Source organism: Jaculus jaculus, chromosome 6 (genome assembly GCF_020740685.1).
Source record: "Jaculus jaculus isolate mJacJac1 chromosome 6, mJacJac1.mat.Y.cur, whole genome shotgun sequence".
Classification (NCBI taxonomy): domain Eukaryota; kingdom Metazoa; phylum Chordata; class Mammalia; order Rodentia; family Dipodidae; genus Jaculus; species Jaculus jaculus.
Window position 1 is genome coordinate 38,865,280 of NC_059107.1, and position 19,313 is coordinate 38,884,592.

Below are 19,313 nucleotides of genomic sequence, written 5' to 3' on the forward strand. Positions count from 1 at the left end.
TGCCTATGTTCACTATTAGAAAAAGGCAAGGGGCAGTGTGTGACTGTTCACTATTAGAAAGAGGTAAGGGGAAGTGTGTGACTGTGTTCACTATTATAAAGAGACAAGGGTCAGTGTGTGTCATTGTGTTCAGTGGTGCTCTTTGGATTTTAAACTCATGTACAGGCTAAAGTTGTGAAATGCAGGGTCTTTTCTCTATGATATCTCGAGGCCACGGAAGGACCTATGAGCCCTGAGGTGCTAGACAGCTAAAGCATGATAGGTACACCTAAGATCGGGCCTTTGTCAGGACGCCAGCCATTTGGGCAGCCAGACACAGAGCACCTTACCCATGCAGACATGCCCAACCCCTTTCTTATCTCCTCCCAGATATCAGGGATACATCTCCAAAGTAGCGTGGCTAAGATGAATATAAATTCCACCCACCCCCAAACCTCCTCCTCTTTCCTGTCCAGCTCAGCAAATGGTCCCAAACCAACAAGCTGTCTTCGCTGTTGCCTGCACTCTTCCCTGCTGCTTGGCTTCCAGAATCTGCCTCGACTATACCTGTCTCAATGTCTCCCCACCCACAGGCTGTTCTCTGTGCAGCAGACACCTGAAACTGACACCTCCATTCATTTCTGCTTATTGGTCCTGCCCTGCTCCACTCCACAGGGGCCTCTCTCCTCCAGCCCCCTCCTGTCAGCTGCAACTGCACCCTGAGGTTCTCCTGTGCCCTGCTCTTACCTTCTGCACCTGTTGCCTCCCTCCTGTCCCCCGCAGTCAGTTCAAGGGGTGCTTCTTCCTAGTTGCCTGGCTCAAGGGACCCTTCAGCTTGCTTCTCTCATCTCATCTCACTTCCTCCTCCATGGTGCTCATTCCTGCCTGACCTGCTTGTGTGTTGATCTATGTGTTTGGCCACCTCATTCTGCTGGATTGTGTGCTCCAAGAGAGCGAATATGGCCTGATACCAAGCAGGTGCTCAGCAAACACTTGGCTGGCCCATTGGTTAATTATCAGCCTCCTCCTTGAATTCTAGCCCTCTTGTGGGCCAGAGCAGGAGTTAGCAAGGATGATGGCCCACAGAGGTTTTCTGAAGTGGAAAAGATGGCCATGGAAGTGTGCTTGCCCTGCAGCTCAGTCTTTGGGGAAAACCTTGTGTATCTTGCATGGGGTCGCCTGGGAATACCTTGTCCCTCACTTGCAGCAGAACTCTTCCCAACTAAATAGGAGCAGATACCCTGGCCAGCATTCTCCAGAATCCTTGCACAGTGAGCCTTTATGTGATGCTGGATCTGCTCTGCATGCTGGAGGTCTGAGGCAGGAGAAAGTGACCCAACAGCGGGGTGGAAGGGAGACCAGCAAAGGAGTGGGGCCACAGAGAGGGGCGGCAAGAACAGATGCATCTGTGTGTTGTCACCTCTGATGCCATCTCCGTGGGCATTTAGGGTATGCAGGAAGAGAATTAGGGAAGAATTTGGGTTTTGAGTCCACATTTTTCTCTTGTGAAGTTCAGCTGTTGCCCTGTCGCAGTGGCTAGAGTTTCATTTGCATCTCTCACAGGCAGGCTGTGGCTTCCACACACACAGGTTCCCATGCTCGGGCTCTGTTGGTGATGGAGTCCACAGTGAGAAATAGAGGCTTCAGAGCAAGCTGAGGGTTGTGCTGGCTCCAGACCAGGAAGTCTTTATTTCTGTAGCTCCAGTGAGCTCACACGAAAAGCTGTGGAGGAAGCAGAGAGACGGGGGTGAAGGAAAAAAGAAAGCACACACAAGCTTCTGGCAACAATCCACCTGTCCCACCAGAATGGAATCCCTGACTGATGACAGGAGCTGAGCTGTGGCCCCAGGAAGGGCGAGGCCTCTTCAAAGCATTCCCCCTTTGACACACTGGTAGCCCAGGCACTCCAGCCATGCTGCCTGCCAGACTGAGCTCAAAGGCCCTCTGTCTCCCCCCTAAACCTGGGGTTGAGAGCCAGCCTCAACATAATGAAGTAAGTGAGCTGGGGGCACTCATTTGGAGCCTCTCTCATGAAAGAAAAGAAGAGGGGCCTGATTGGGGGGGGGCAGTTGGACTGGTCAGGTTCACACAGACAGTGACTCAACCCTTTGGCTAGGAAATGATGACCCCAACAAACACTCCAGAACTACTATGTGGCTCCCAGAGCCATAACAATAATCCCACCCTGACCATAGGAAGGGGAAATAGTGCTGTTAGAAGCAACATAGCGATCATGCAAAAGAAGCCTGAGGGAAGATTTGGATATGAAAAAAAGCACAATAAAAATGCTGAAGTACTATGTGATAAAAATCTTCAAGTAGCCAGTCGTGGTACCACCCACAGTTAAGATGAGAAGACCTAATTAACCTAATCAAGATAGTCATGTCCTGAAGCTTGTTTCCTTAGGTGATTCTAGCTCCTGTCAAGTGGACAATATTTACCATCACAAGGGGAAGGCAAATCCAAATCCCCGGATTTGACTGATTGGCTACACTAGCTCATAGGATTTGAAACCTATTTACCAGCTAATCATAGGATTACCAACCAGGTAAAGAGGTTCATAAGACAAACTCGGGTTTGTAGCCAGCCAGTCAGGTCTACAGAGTCCTTCACAGATCATTGATGAAAAAAAAAAAAAAGAAAAAAGAAAACAAGCTGAATGTCACCTGAAAATACTGGTGCTTGCCATCACAGGATGTTTTAAAAATGAATTTGGGGCTGGAGAGATAGCTTAGCGGTTAAGCGCTTGCCTGTGAAGCCTAAGGACCCTGGTTCAAGGCTCGATTCCCCAGGACCCACATTAGCCAGATATGCAAGGGGGTGCACATGTCTGGAGTTTGCTGCGGCTGGAGGCCCTGGCGCACCCATTCTCCCTCTCTCTCTTTATCTGCCTTTCTTTGTCTGTCATTCTCAAATAAGTGAACAAAAATAAACAAAAAAAATGAATTTGGCAGGTCTTTAGCTGGGAAGGTACTCCTTAGCTTAGTATGTGAGTGATCCCTGCTGAGGGCGCCCAGCAGGAGAGGCCCATAGCCCATTCCCAGGGTGGCTGTTAGGTGGCACTTCTAGGACAGGGTCTATTTTGGGTACTGATGGTCCCAGGTGATGGTTTGAATAGTAGTCTTTTTTGTTTATTTGTTTATTTTGTTTTGTTGTCTTTACTATGGATTGAAAGACATGCATTTGCAGTAGAAACTGGAAATTCTGAATTTTGTCTTTCCCAGGCTATGCTACTTTAATACTTGATTCAGTTCCCTCTCTCTCTCTTTACTGGGGATTATTAAATTTAGGGCCTTCCACTTGCTAGGCAAGCTCTCTACCACTGAACCACATGCTCTGCCATTTCCTTTAAAAAACAAAAACTCTTTTGAAACAGGGTCTCACCAAGCTGCTCAGGCTGGCCTTGAACTTGTAATACTGTTTCATCCTTCCACATAGCCAGAGTGACAAGCTTCACCACTGAGCGAAGCTTGATCCTTTCCTGAGCTGTTAGCGGCAGCCCTGTGATCAGAGAAGAAATAACCAGCATTGTGCGGTGCACTGTGTTCACTTTAGTCTGAAATAGGCTTACTGTTAGGTGATTTCTCTCTAGTGTCCTAAGCATGTTTAAGGCAGGCTGGGCTAAGCCAGGATGTTAGATGGGTAGGTGTGTGAAATACATTTTCAACTCAGGAAACTTAATTCAGAGTGACTGATCAGGATGTACTTCATCATAACTTGAAGCCCATCTGCATTTAAAATTTTTTTTGGTATTTTTATTTATTTATTTGAGAGCAACTGACAGAGAGAGAGAGAGAGAGAGAGAGAGAGAGAGAATGGGCGTGCCAGGGCCTCCAGCCACTGCAAATGAACTCCAGACGCGTGCGCCCCCTTGCACATCTGGCTAACAGGGGTCCTGGGGAATCGAGCCTTGAACCGGGTCCTTAGGTTTCACAGGTAAGCGCTTAACCACTAAGCCATCTTTCTAGCCCAGCCATCTGTATTTTTAGACTTTTCTTTTAGGAAGAGAGAGAAAGAGAGAACTGAATCAAGTAGTAAAGTGTGGCATGCCAGGGCCTCTGCCACTGAAATCAAACTCTAGATGCTTGTGCCACCTAGTAAGCATGCATGACCCTGTGCTTGCCTCACTTTTGTGCATATGGCTTATGTGGGATCTGGAGAGAGACCCAACATGGGTCCTTAGGCTTTGCAGGCAAGCGCCTTAACCACTAAGCCACCTCTCCAGGCCCCATCTTCATTTTTAAATACCTGCTCATTTAGTTGAAGCATTTCAACAAACTTTGCCCAGGGAGTAGGAAGCGTAATGGGATTTGAACTAGTCAGCCTACTCTAGGGCTTGTCCACTACTAGGCTTCCCTGCCACCATCTGGGTTTCCCTCTACCCTGTAGTGCGGTAGTCAGTGTTCTGGGGACTTTCCTGGACCCCTAGTCCTCACCTGCCACCAGGCCAGTTCTGTGTGTCCACTTAGGGCAGACTGTCGCCTGCCGGGGTTGGGGTCACTCTTCTTATGGTTGCCTGCCAGACCATCGGCTTTCCAACTGACTCTCCCCACCCCCTGCCAATAAGCCCACTAACCAGATAGTTTCACCTAGCCTGAAGCCTTCCAGCAGCTTCCATTTGACTTGGAATCTAGCCCTGCCCTTTGCAGTGGTCTGTGCTCCTGCTGGTGTTCACTTAGGGCCCCCTTGCCCTCTGCTTCCCTCTTGTCACCTGCCACAGAGCTTCCTCTCCTCTCGCTGTCCATGTGCAGGATTCCTACTCACTCTTAGGTCTTTCCTTCACAGATGCATTTCGCAGGCCTGCTGGGAATGAGGCCAGAAGGCCACTGGTGGAGTGCGGGGAGGGGTTAGGAAAGGGCCACCCTGCTGCCTGTCACCCAGGTGGCTTTAGGAGTAGATCCAGACTTCTTGCTTCCAGCTCTACTCATGTCCCTCATCAGAGACCTGGACCCCCACTGCCACCCACAGGGCTTCTGGTAGAACACCATAGGCCCGTATTGCTCACTCCTTGCCACAGGCCAGCCGCAGCCCATTTGCCTCCAATTCACTAAGGCTCAGAAAACACATTTTGCTCATAACTATTTGCAAGGAAAAAAAAAACTGAACTCAGTGGAGCTCAATTCCACCCAGCACTGACTGAAGCTGTCACAGTCTTACATGTCCTCTTTGATAGGAACGTTCATCATGGTTGCCTGAGGGAGGTCAATGACCATGGCATGCCACCCCAAGCCCTAGAGAGAGTAATGCACAGCACAGGGACTGTTCACCAGCACAGTAAGATGAAGTTTGACAAGAGAGAAGCCATGGAACACCCGCTTGCATCCTCCAGATCTCCCCCCTCATATCTGCCACCGTCTCCCCTTTTGTGCAGAAAGCATCACTCTTCCGATGCTGTCAGAGCAAGGCAGGCACAGGAAGCCCCTCGGTCATGATCTACAGGCCATACATGTGTGCACATGAGTGTGGATAGAAAGCGAATGCAGAAAGTGAGGCAAGGGCTGCAGAGATGGCTTAGCGGGTACGGTGCTTGCCTGCAAAGCCAAAGAACACACGTTTGAATCTCCAGGTCCCATGTAGCCAGATGCACAGTGACTCAAGCTTGCAATTTCGTGTATGCGTCTGGAGTTCATTCACAGCAGTTGAAAGGCCCTGGCACACCCACTCTCTCTCTCTCTTTTTTCTCAAAAATAATAAAATAAAATAAAATAAAATAAAAAATATATAAAGAAAGTGAGACAAAAGGCTGGCAGTTTCTGGGTAAAAAATCATTGGGATTCTTTGTACCTTTTTGTTTTGTTTTGTTTTGTTTTTCGAGGTAGGGTCTCACTCTGGCCCAGGCTGACCTGGAATTCAATGTGTAGTCTCAGGGTGGCCTTGAACTCATGGTGATCCTCCTACCTCTGCCTCCCGAGTACTGGGATTAAAGGCGTCCACCACCACACCAGGCCTTTGTACTGTTTTTTTATGCTGAGAATTTTCTGTAAATTCCAAGTGAGAAGTTAACCATCTATCAACACCCCTTATTGTTTCTGACTGCTCCATAACCGACACTTACCTTTGTTTCTTGGTTTATTCATATTTCATTTCGGGGACTCACATTTCCCAGACATGTTTGAGATTGCTTTGCGAATGTTTTGTTCAGCTCCCGCTGTTTCTGTGAGGTCTCGGGGTGCTCTTGGGTTTTTGGAGTGCAGCTGCCTGATGCCTTGCTTAGGTCCCCACCTTGCTCATGTGGCCATGGTTGACCGGGCACTCGTCTTCTCTGATCTCTCTTCTGAGTTCCCTTTGCTCAGGTCCTCGGGAATTAAATAGACAAGAGGGGAAGGGCCACTACTGCTGGTGAGCACAGTGAGCGGGTGCGCCTCGCCCTCCTCTGTCTGCCTCACAGAGGAGGGGTAGGCGAGCAAACCCCATCCTGCTGGCCTCCCAGAGACGTGAATGTCCTGAGTCTTTGTGGTCCTGGGCTGGGCCTGAGAGTCCATGGTCTCACGGTTCTTCTGTAGAGGTCCTGGCTGCTTCTTGCGGTGTGGAGCCTGCCTTGCCAGAAGACCACTGTATGTAAGAGTGCAAGACTCTTCAGGGTCGCTGTCACCTCTCCAGAGGGTCTCATGTAGTGTTGGCATGTGAGTGTGGGTGTGGGGAGAGGAAAAGAACACAAAATAGCTGATGCACCATCCTCACTCTGGGGCTCGGGGGAGAGCTGGTGGGCTGTTGGTTCATTGTCTAATTTGCAACACTGAAAACTATAGTTTTCTAAGCAGTGTGTGAGACGGGGAGACTGTGTGCAGTGTGTGGGATGAGGAGACTGTATCGTGCGTGGGATGGGGGTGCTGTGTACAGTGTGTTGAGTGGGGAGACTATGCAGTGTGTGGTGGGTGACTGGGTCAGGAGTTGCTAAGGTTTGTTTTCAGTCTTAGAACTGTTATCTGTTTAAACAGGAAGTACCCCTGCCTCTCACAAAAAGAAAGGAGGGAGAAACAAAGGAAAGAAAGAGAGGAATGGAATAGGAAGATGAAAGGAAATGAAAATATAGAAGAAAAGAGGAGAGAGGGATAGAGGAAAGGACTAGAGAAGCAGGCAGAAGATTGGGTGAAAAGGCCAAGGATCTGTATCCATCAGTCACTAGACTGTCATCTCTAGTGATGCCACTATCCTTACTTGCTAGAACACCTTCTGGACAGAGCTTCTGTTGAGTGACTTTTCTTGGGAAACATGAACAAACATCTACTCACCCAATTAGGGTAGGCCAACAGACAAAGCAACATTCCTCCCAAGTTTAGCTTGCTGAATCAGTGGTTTATTGGGCTTACTTACAGGAGTATGGATGACCCTAAAAAGCCACATCACCAAAAAGTTCCAGCCCTGCATGGATGATAACTTCCCAGTAAGCTGAACAATTGGAGTCCCCCAATTTGGTTAACCTTCTACACTATATAGCACTTCCCAAGACCGTGTGCGGCTGGGGAAGAATTATACATAGCTGGGAAGAGAATGCATGAGGGAGTGGCTGAAATATCAGGTGAGGATTTAGTGACCCCCCACCACCACCACCATTTTCCCTTTTTTCTTTTTATTTTTAGAGAGACAGAGACAGAGACAGAGAGAATTGGCATGGTAGGGCCTCAGCCATTGCAATCAAATTCCAGACGCTTGTGCCACCTAGTGGGCAACTGCAACCTTGCACTTGCCTTACCTTTGTGCATCTGGCTTATGTGGGATCTGGAGAGTTGAACATGGGTCCTTAGGCTTCACAGGCAAGTGCCTCAACTGCTAAGCCATCTCTCCAGCCCCCACCCCATTTTTTTTCTTTTTTTCTCAATTTTTATTAACATTTTCCATGATTATAAAAAATATCCCATGGTAATACCCTCCCTCCACCCCCCCCACTTTCCCCTTTGAAATTCTGTTCTTCATCATATCCCCTCCCCATCTCAATCAGTCTCTATTTTATTTTGATGTCATGGTCTTTTCCTCCTCTTATGATGGTCTTGTGTAGGTAGTGTCAGGCACTATGATGTCATGGATACCCAGGCCATTTTATGTCTGGAGGGAGCACATTGTAAGGAGTCCTACCCTTCCTTTGGCTCTTACATTCTTTCCACCACCTCTTCTACATTAGACCCTGAGCCTTGGAAGGTGTGATCGAGATGTTACTCAGTACTCCAATCACTTCTTTCCAGCACTATGATACCTTCTGAGTCATCCCAAGGTCACTGCCATCTGAAAAGAGAAGATTCTCTACCCAAAGTGAGAGTAGCATTAAAATAAGGGTATAAATATTAAGAGAAGTGCTTACTGAGCAGTTTGATAGGCATAGTATATACATTTCTCAGACATTAGCAGATGTTACACCCCTAGGGCTCATGACTACCCCTGTTTTAAGTTTTCAGTATCAGGGATGTATTCCCCCACCCCATGGAGTGGGCCTCCAGTCCAATTGGAGGGCAGGTGGTTTCCACCACGATAGAAGTGCCACTATTGCACCCATTGACTCATTTGGCCTGGCTGGCCAATTATAAGGCTTGCAGTGTCCACTGTTGAGTATCTTCACTGGTGGTATCTCTTTCTCCCATTGAACTACATGTAGAATGGCTTCTTCCAGCTTTCTGTCAGCTGGTCTACATGGAGGAGGTTATCAGCTCAGTTCCAGCAGTATTTTTCAGTGGCCTTGCAGCCCAAGCATGTGGAGTCTTCAGCAACAGGGTCTTACCATCTATTCCTGGTGGGAAACCAAGGGCCTCGGCAATGGCCTATAATGTTTTGCCCCACCCCTTTTTTCTATGTGAATATATTAACAGCTCCCTTCTTGTTGAGGGTCTCTAATGGGTAGTCACAGCTGCTCTGATTAAGGTGGGAACAAATAGCTATTAGCCAGGGGACATCCATCCACAGCCGCTTTCCATCCAGGGCTCTCCCTGGTCTGGCTTCCCACACATACAGCAAAGCAGATTTTGGCTAAATAATTGGAAGACTCTTTTTCAGGTCATTGAAGGCTGGGCCCTACCCCTGTGAGAGACAGGAAGCGACGCAGGGCATGAGCACATCTGCCCACAGCAAGAGTGTCGCGAATCCTGCTCAGAAGATCTAGTGAGACCCCAAGGACAAGGCCTAAGAAAACCAGCATATTCCCAGACAACAGCAGTGGTTTGGGGCTTAGGTGAGCTCTACACCTAGGAGGGGGTTGACATGGCTAAAAAGGTTCTAGGAAAAAGCATAGCAAAATTTTGTGAGATACAAAGTTCACGTGGAAATTGGGCCAGAGCGTCACTGGAAAGGACACTGGAAAAAACACAGAAGAACCTCATGGCCAGCAGGGCAAGGAACCAAGAGGGCATGAGGTCCCAGAGTAATGACATATGAGCTATCACCCTCTGGGCCCGAAAGGACAAAGACGAAGTCACTCCCAAGTGAGTCCAAAGCCTGGAGTAGGGACAGCATGACCCCTGCATTCTCTGCCTCCTTCTGTCTCACAGTGGGCTGCCCTCAGTGGCTTTGGGCTGCCAGTGCTTGTGGGAGAGTGGTCAGGGTGAGCCCACGCAGGGAGTGAACAGTCACACTTGCTGAAAGCTGCCTGTGCACTTTGTATCTTGAGACCACCCCAAACTCTCAAGCCCCAAGGGTGATTTAAATCCCACTCTATAGAGAAGAAGATCGAAGTGGGGTCAGTGGCCCTTTCTTCATTGTGCACATGGGACAACAAAGCCTGGGAGACAGCTGGACAGTCTGACATCAGAGTGGGTAAGCCCATGAGCCTGGCCAGGGGCTCGAGGCTTGTTCCGTGGTATAGTGTTACTTTACTTGTTGCTGTGACACAACGCCCAACAAGAATCAAAGTAAGAAAGTAAGGGTTTATTTTGGCTTGTAGGTCAGGAGGATACAGCCCATCATGGCGGGGAAGGCATGGTGGCATCATAAACAAGCACCTGGTTACATCGCGTCACCAGGCTCAGGAAGCAGAGAAATGAGCCCTGGTCCTCAGCTCACTGTCTCCTTTCCACTCAGACCGGAACCCCAGTCCAGTTGATGCCGCTCATAGTTAGGATGGGCCTTCCTACCTCAGTCAGCCTAATCTAGAAACTCCCTCATAGACATGAAATTTATTTCTGTGGTGATTTTAAATACAGTCAACCTGACTATCACCTCCAAAGGCTTAGCTGTAGCTGAGCCATCGTTCCACCCTCTTGACAGCCTTAGACCCTCAGACTGATGCTTTTGTCGACTGCTTCCCAGGGCTCCTCCTCTGCATGTGTCACAGTCATCAGGACACAGAGCCATACCCTCCAGAGCTGTCCTTTGCCATGGCAACACCTCCCAAATTTTAGCCATTTCCCTCCTCAGGGTTACGATTTTTTTCATATACTTGAATTACCTAGATTATTATTGTCCTCCTTACCACTAAAATATATTTATTTGAAAGGTAATTTCCTATCTCTCCCTTAAGAACCAATACTTTTCTATACCAAATCAGAGAGCCAGAGATTCAGAGGCCCCCAACACATCGTCACTGAAGCAGACCAAAAATGAACCCAACATGGCTCAGGGAAATTTTGCGGAAGACGGGCAGAAAGAATGTCAGAGCCACATGTTGGGTCATGATATGCAGAGACATTTATCCTACCCATAACTGAGGCCCAACTCCACAATGCATGACCCATATACCTCAACAAGGAGGGGCCAAGCAAAGGGGGTAAGTCACGGATGAACCTAATAATGGTACCAAACTGAATGTATTTGCTGAATACAAAATTAATTAATAAAAAAAAGGGAAGAAAAAGAACCAATACTTTTCTAGCAGATCTTAAAACATATTCGACAAAACCATTCAAGTGTAAAAGACTTATCCATAGACCCCCTCACCCTATAGTCAAGAATGTCCCTTCATAGGACCCTTTGAGATCACACACTTATTTACGGTGGTGATTTATGTGACAACAGTGAGCGCTCAGCCTTTTGTTGACACAAGTAAAAGGAAATGGTCTGGAGTGTTGGGAAACTACTGAAGGAGGGAGACATGCAGGGGAGGACAAGCCCCTGAATAGGATCTACTGCACATCCTGGAGAAGGTTTCAGAAGACTCTGCCAAGAGTTGTAACCAGCATGACATCTACAGGCTCAATACCACCTGCCCCCTATAGTGGTACCAGCAGCTTCTCCCAAGCCCTCTTCATTGGCGGGGCTTTGTTTGTGTAGGTATTTTCTCTGTCTGTGTCGTATGCATGCCTGTGCTTGTACATGTTTGTAAGTGTGTGGGCGCATTGTGTGGACAGGTGCACCTGTGTGCATGGAGGCCAGAGGTTAGCATTGGGAGTCTTCCTGCCATGCTAGACATTACTAGACTTTACAGGGTCTCTCACTGAACCCAGAGGTCATCATTTCTGCTAGAGCAGCTAGCCAGCAAGTACAGTGATCTTCCTGTCTCTGTCTCCCCAGGACTGGGATTATTACTGCCTGCTTCCACACCCAGCATTTTACATGTGTGCTGGGCATTGAACCTGGGTCCCCATGCTTGCACAGTAAGCACTTTACCCACTTAGATATCTCCCTAAACCCTGTTATTTTTGATTTTTAGAGACAAAGTCTCACCTCACTGTGTAGCCCAGCTAGACTAGAACTCAGTACATAGTGCATGGTGGCCTTGAACTCAGGGCAATCTTCTTACTTTATCCTCCCAAATGCTGAGACCCTATAGGTGTGAGCCACCATACCTAATTCGCTTGTGTTTTGGTCCTAGCTTTCAATAGACAATCTTGTTTACTCGCAAGTTGTCTCTCCTTCCAGATGTCAATTCTGTTAATTAGCTTTTCATCATGGCAACAAACATCAGAGAAGCCAATTTATTAAGAGGAAGGGTTTATTTTGGCCCATGGTTTCAGAGGTTTTGGTCCATAGTCAGCTCTTCCTGTTGCTTTTGGGGAGACAGACCTACTTGGCAGGAATACATGGTAGAACAAAAGTATCACCTCATGGTTGGGACCTGAGATGGGGGGAAAGGCTGCAGGTTCTTTCAAGGGTACATCTGCACTGAGCTAAAGACCTCCAATTAGCTTCCACCACTTAAAGGTAATACTACCTCTCTCAAAAGTACCAATATGGGTGACATATGGGAAGCTGGGGAACATTCCAGAACCAAAGTACAGCAAAAACCATTTAAGACAAGGGGATCTTCTGTTTTTGTTCTTAGCCACCAGATGGATGCTTGTTGCTAGATGAACATCTGTGCTTGATCTTGTGTTCATAAGAATTCAGAGGGCTGCAATGGGGCTGCTAGACAGACCCCCCCCCTTACTTTTTAAGGAAATAAAAGTTTATTTGGCTTCACAGTTTCAGAGGTTTCAGAGCGTCATGGTGGGGCAGGCATGGCACAGCGGAGCAGCTCACTTCATGATAGGAGCCAGGAAGCCGAACGAGACAGAGAAGGCCTGGGCACGACAGAGTCCCCAAAGACACAGCACCAGAAACTTCATGCCACCAGTGAGCTATCACCTCCTAGGGTTTCCAGAACCTTCCAAAAATAGCACCATCAGCTGTAGGCCAAGTACTCAGCACATGAATCGATGGGGACATTTCATATTCAAACCATAGTAACAGATGACCTCCAGAAAATGATTTCCGTTTAGTTGTCGTAATGGATATGAGGTAATAAGGGGCTGTAAGAAGTGTGGAATGAAATTTGACACTGGAGACGTGGTTTCTTTTTGTTTCATTTTTGAGGCAGGGTCTCCATCTTAGACTGACCTGGAACTCACTCTGTAGCCCAGGCTGCATGGAACGCCTCCTGTCTCAGCCTCCCAAGGGCTGGGATTAAAGGCATACACACCACACCCAACTAGTTTGTTAAAAAATGTGAAAAGAGGGCTGGAAAGATGGCTCAGCAGTTAAGGTCGTTGCCTTCAAAGCCCAATGACCTGGGTTCAATTCCCCAGCACCCAAGTAAAGCCAGATGTACAAAGTGGTGCATGCATCTGCACTTCTTTTGTTTGTAGCAGCTGGAAGCCCTGGCATGCCCATTCTCTCTGTCTGTCTCTCTTCTCTCTATCTCCTTCTCTGCTAATAAATAAACATTTTTTTTTTAATAATATAGAAAGAGGGCTGGAGAGATGGCTTAGTGGTTAAGCGCTTGCCTGTGAAGCCTGAGAACCCCGGTTCAAGGCTCAGTTCCCCAGGACCCATGTTAGCCAGATGCACAAGGGGGTGCACGCTTCTAGAGTTCGTTTGCAATGGCTGGAGGCCCTGGTGCACCCATTCTCTTCTCTGTCTGTCTGCCTCTTTCTCTCTCTGTCTGTCCCTCTCAAATAAATAAATAAAAATAAACAAAAAATTTTAAAAATAATAATATAGAAAGAAGGCGATGATAAGAGGGGGCAAGAAGGGCTGGAGAGATGGCTTAGCGGTTAAGCGCTTGCCTGTGAAGCCTAAGGGCCTCGGTTCGAGGCTCGGTTCCCCAGGTCCCACGTTAGCCAGATGCACAAGGGGGCACACGCGTCTGGAGTTCGTTTGCAGAGGCTGGAAGCCCTGGCGCGCCCATTCTCTCTCTCTCCCTCTACCTGTCTTTCTCTCTGTGTCTGTTGCTCTCAAATAAATAAATAAAAAATGAACAAAAAAAAATTAAAAAAAAAAAGAGGGGGCAAGAAGAGTGGGAGAAAGCATTTATGCAGTGGTTATAAACCATGAGACTAGAAGCTATACTGCTTGGATTCACATCCCAGCGTATTCTCTCACCTCCAACTCCCTGACATTAGGCACAGGGAGATTTCCTCATATACCTCAGTTCCTTTATCTGTGAAATAGATCAAATAGTACCTATCTCGAAGCAGCTTAAGTTTGTATAGCTAAAGCACACCTCATAAAGTCAATAAAATACCAAGGTTTCAGTAAATCATTGCAGAGGGCATTTCTTCTCTCACTAGAGCCCTTTTTTTGTTTGTTTTGAGCTAGAGTCTTGCTCTAGCCCAAGTTAGCCTGGCATTCACTATGTAGTCTCAGGCTGGCCTCAAACACACAGCGATCCTCCTACTTCTGCTGGGATTAAAAGCGTGTACCACCACGCCTGCCAAAAGCCCGTTTTTAATGCAGGGATGGATTTGTATTTATTGACACAAGAAGCTTTAAGTTTTTTCCGGACAAACTCATTCACCTTTAACCTCATTATTTGACCTGTTGGTTTTATGTTTAATAAATTCTCTTCCTATAATGATTACATAAAATTCACCAAAATATTCCTGTAATGTTTTAGTCTTATGTTGTATTTAAATCTTTACTCCATGTAGAACCAGAAACAGGGATCTAAAACTAACTTTAATTCAAAGGGCCTTACCAGAGCTAGGTAAGCATTTTACCCGAGCTCCACCCCCAGCCCTTGCCCAAGCTGTTTATTGGGGAAAAGCCTACACATTTTCCTCACTGGTTTGAAAGGTCATCTTTTCATGTATTAATGTTTATATAACTTTGGCTGACACACAAACCTGTTCTGTTGCGTTCTTGCGTCAGGAATTCAGTGTTCAAAAGACTAGCTTAGGATCTGATAAGATAATTCCTACTTGGGTTCCTTCTCAAATACTTCTTGCCAGAAAATGGACAGTTTTACAATATTATGCCTGTTTCAGGCCACATTTCATCTCTTCTTTACTAAATAACTTGTTTCTTCTTTTTTATTTTCCAGGTAACAGTTGGTGTTTTCTGGCTTTCAGTTTGTTTTTGTGTGTGTTTTAGATTACTCCCAGGAATTTCTAATTTCTTACTGAATTGTGAATGGGATCATTTTTACCCAATATATTTTGTTACAGCTATTTTGGGGCATCTGGCAAGCCACATAGTTTTGTATATTTATTTTGTAACTGGCCACCTTGCTGAGTTCTCCCTTCACTTGGAATGGTTTCTCCCCCTGTGGCTTGCTTTGGATGTCTTACTTCTGTGTACCCTTTTGTGGCAACAGCATTTGGGGGCTAGCTGACCCTCCCCCAGCATCCCGCATGCTGCAGCCTGGGAAAAAGCCACTTTACTCTCTACAAGCATTCAGAGATCCATCTCCAAGCAAAATATTTTTCCGTAAAGGAGCTGGTTTTACGTCAGTTGGTATTTTGGTCAGGAATTACAGAATGTACTTCACAGCAACTTGGAAACACACTGCCTTTTAAAACGGAGCCTTTCCCAACAAGACCAACAACCAATGTGTTACTTTTCTCACACCTCGGACATGTAGGAAAGTGTGTGCTGAGGGAGCTGGCTGGGTGCCCATCTGGGGTAGGTGCCAGCGTGGATGAATGCTATGGGTTAAGGCTTGGCTTGTTCTTGTTTGCTGGACTTTGAATAGCTGCTAAGAGTCCCTCCGGAGCCCATGGGCACTGCGGGTCTGTAGAGGGCAAGCCAGGGCAGTTGGCAACCTTTACCCATGGGGATGGTACTCCTAGTGCAGAGAGCTGCAAGAACCTGCCGACACCCCTGTCGCATTGATGAGCCACGTGACCTAGGGAGAAAGGCACTCTGCCTAAAAGCACCTTCCTTCAGACCGCAGGGGCAGAACTTGGATTTGGATGTGCTGATCTCGAGGCACTTTTACTTTCTTAATTAAACATTGCTAAGGACTTTGAACCTTTTAGTTTAAAAAAGTGAATTATGCCTATGTGCAATTAAAATAAGGAGACATTTTTGCACATGGGTACATGAGTACATTTGTGTGTGTGTGTGTGTGTGTGTGTGTGTGTTCATGTGCGCAGGAGAGGACAATGTCGGGTGTCATCCTCAGGAATGCTAACTAAGTCAGGCATGGTGGTGCACACCTTTAACCCCAGCACTTGGGAGGCAAAGGTAAGAGGATCACTGTGGGTCCAAGGCCTCAGACTACATAGTGAATTCCAGGTCAGCCTGGCCTAGAATAAGACCCTATTTCAAGAAACAAACAAAAAAGTAAGGAATGTTAACTGCCTCTTTTGAAGCAGAGTCTATTGCTGGCCTGGAGCTCACCAATTTGGCTAGACTAGCTAGCCAGTAAGCCTCAGGGGCCCACCAGTGGTGGGGCTACAGGTGTGCACCACACACCAGGCGTTTGAACATGAGTACTGGGGGTCAAACTTAGTCCTCATGCTTGCAAGCAAGTATTTTAGCATCTGAGCTATCTCCCCAACCCAAATGAGAGACGTCTAAAGCACAAAACCATATGGCACACGACCCACTAACTGTCAGAGCTGTGACGTCATCACATTTGGTGTCCAACGTTGCTTCAGTAGCCTCAAGAGAGAGTGAAAGTGAGAAAGGCAAGTGGACACCTTAGTAGTGTCACCTGGAAGACTCCTTGGAGGGACTTGGGCTGCAGAGGGCTCTGGACCTCTTTGAAAACCATTTCATACTCCTAACGGCTGAGCCCCGGAGCTGTTGTGAGCATGCATCAGTTCTTTCTGTGCTCTCGATAGCTCAGAGACCACTGTGGAAAAGGCAGTGGAAAGAAAGCCAACCAGAGGATAGGGAGGAGTGCTTTGGGAAGCTGTCTTCCAGATTCATGGCGTAACAGGAGAGAAAAATGATGACCTTGAAATAGAACAGGGACTAGTTGGAAAAAAGAAGAAAGGGCTCATTGGAGGGGAGATAGAAAAGGGGGTACGAAGAAAGGTGGTGGGGATGGGTTAAGATCAGGGTACCTTGTGTATATATATGAACATTTTCTTTTTTAAAAAATTGTGTTTTAATTAATTTTTTGTTGTTATTTTATTTATTTTAGAGTGACAGACAGAGAGAAAGAGGCAGAGATAGAGAGAATGGGCGCACCAGGGCTTCCAGCCTCTACAAACGAAATCCAGACGTGTGCGCCCCTTTGTGCATCTGGCTAACATGGGTCCTGGGGAATCGGGCCTCGAACCGGGGTCCTTAGGCTTCACAGGAAAGCTCTTAACCACTAAGCCCTCTCTCCAGCCCTATATGAACATTTTCAATAAAATGTTTTTTTAAAAAGAATTTCTTGGGTTGGAGAGAGGGCTTAGTGGTTAAGCACTTGTCTGTGAAGCCTAAGGACCCTGGTTCAAGGCTCGATTCCCTAGTAACCACATAAGACAAATTGGCACTTGCATTTGGAGTTTGTTTGCATTGGCTGAAGGCCCTGGTGTACCCATTCTCTCTGTCTGTCTGTCTTTCTATCTCTCTCAAATAAATAAATAAAAAAGAAAGGAAGTTAGAAAGAAAGAATTTCTTTGCAAGAAGGATGGGCTCAGATGAGGACAGGACAATCAGAAGTCGATAAAAAGGATATCATGGGCAGTGTTGATGAGGGAAAGCTAGCACATTGCTGAGTGTGTTGTGTGCAGGTCGGATTCTTGGTGCTGTCTGTCACCTGCAACAACCTATGTGACTCATGACCACAGTTGCCCATGAGGCTGAGAGAAAGAAAGGGACTTGCTCAAGGTCACACAGCTAGTTGGTACCAGGCTTTCCGAGGCCAAGCAGGCAGAGTGACCTGCTGCGCTAACTTCGAGTGACTTCCCAGTCCTTACTAGCTCGGGAGAGGCGCTTGGCTGGAGTTTTGGTATGATGTTTGGTTGACCAGCTAAGGCTCATAAGGACCCAAACTGCTCTAGCATCTCCCATCAATCAACAAACTTCTGAGAACCTACTGTGGGGTCTGTAGGCTCGGAGGCAGACATTAACCGGTGGCTGAGCACATGGAATGGCAGCCTGTGTGAAGTCCCAAGTAGGCAGCTAAAGACACATTTCCTCCTGTGGTTTCTGAACGAGAGGTTATGTAATCTGGCCACCTTCCTACAGTGACTCAAGGTACCCAGTGCTCACCATCCATCTAGCCTTCTCTTTGCTGTTCCTTCTGCTGGGATTGCCCTATCTGTCTGTCATCTGTCTTTCTTCTGTCCAGCTTTCCTCATGGTTGTGTCCTCTCAGGCCTGATGCCTGGCCAGCCAGTGAGAACCAAGTTAGTGATCTCCTTCTAGTCTCTACCAGCTGACCTGGCTCGTAGTATCTCACTCACTGTGCTTGTCTCTGCGACGTGGATCACCCTTCTCAGCCAGACCCAGTGTCCCCAAGCCACTGGGCTCCCTCCTTAACTGGGGCCTCTTCTCTTCTGTTCTCTTCACCACAGGGCCATGCTCTGTCATTCCACAGGCCATGACGCTCCGCTAGCCTACCCCACCTTCCATGCCCACAGTCCACACTGACCGCTCGTCTAGCATCAGTAGGACACATGCTTAGGGAGTGTGCTGCTTGGTGAGGAGACAAGAACCTCTCAAAACAAACAGAGCTGCGGGGAGGTGGAGGGGCACAGTGGGTTTTGGATGAGGGTGGGATGGGCTTGAGCTGAGAAAGACATGGATGCCACCGGAGCAAAGACCCAGTTGTGAGTAGGCTCGATTCTTCTCACGGGCCGCTATTACTGTCGGAGTGACTGTCATCAAAGAGAGGAGGAGGTACTGCCAGCAACAGCCCAGTGCTGCAGGTGGCAGCCTGAGGACCCTTGGCGATGCCACAGAAGTGAATGTCAGGAGGAATCAGAATGAAGCATTTAGTTTATCAAGTAGATGTGCAGACAGTGCGCAAGTGTGAGTGTTTAGAGAGAGAGAAGTGGTAAGTGTGGGCGCAGACTTCAAGAGAGTCGTGCTTAGGTATCTTTACAACAGCTGTATATGTGATTCTTTGGCTTTCTAAGCTACATTGCCCAAAGGATGTCATTTATAGCAAGGCTAAAAGATTAAAGTTTAAAAATTAAGCACAGAGCCGGGGAGATGGCTCAGTGGTTAAAGGGACTTGCTTGCAAAGTCTGCCAGTCTGAGTTCGATGCACATGCAACTGGAGTTTTTTTGGAGTATAAGAGGCCCAGCTGCTACCATTCTCATTCTCAAATAAATAAATACGTAATAAGTAAATACACAAGCAAATAAAATTAGTACAAACAGCACATAAGCTGGCTCGCTGATTTATTTCATCTTAACACATCTCTTTTTGTCAATGAAATTGCTATTGTATGAAGTGCATTGTTTAGATTGAGGGAAGAGTGGATATGGCCAATATGGTAAAATTCAAGGAGATAGAATACAGCTTATTTGTTGTTTTGGACATCTTTGAGATATCTTTAGGATAAAACACATTATCTTGGTAGAAAATTTGATTTTTATCACTTGGGTTGAAGTTTCTTTCTGGTTCCCAGCCAGCAGGAAATGCAAACTGGAACCCAGGCAAAGGGTTCTTTCTTTGCCCATGGTCTCTTTATGTCTTTCTGTCCCACCTTAGTTCCGGACACTGAGAAGGGGTAGTGCTGGCCGCCTTCCTCTCCCTGGCTTCCGCCTTCTCTTATCAAATCGGCAATGACCCTGCTCTGCTTATCTGTTTCTGTGACCCAGAGA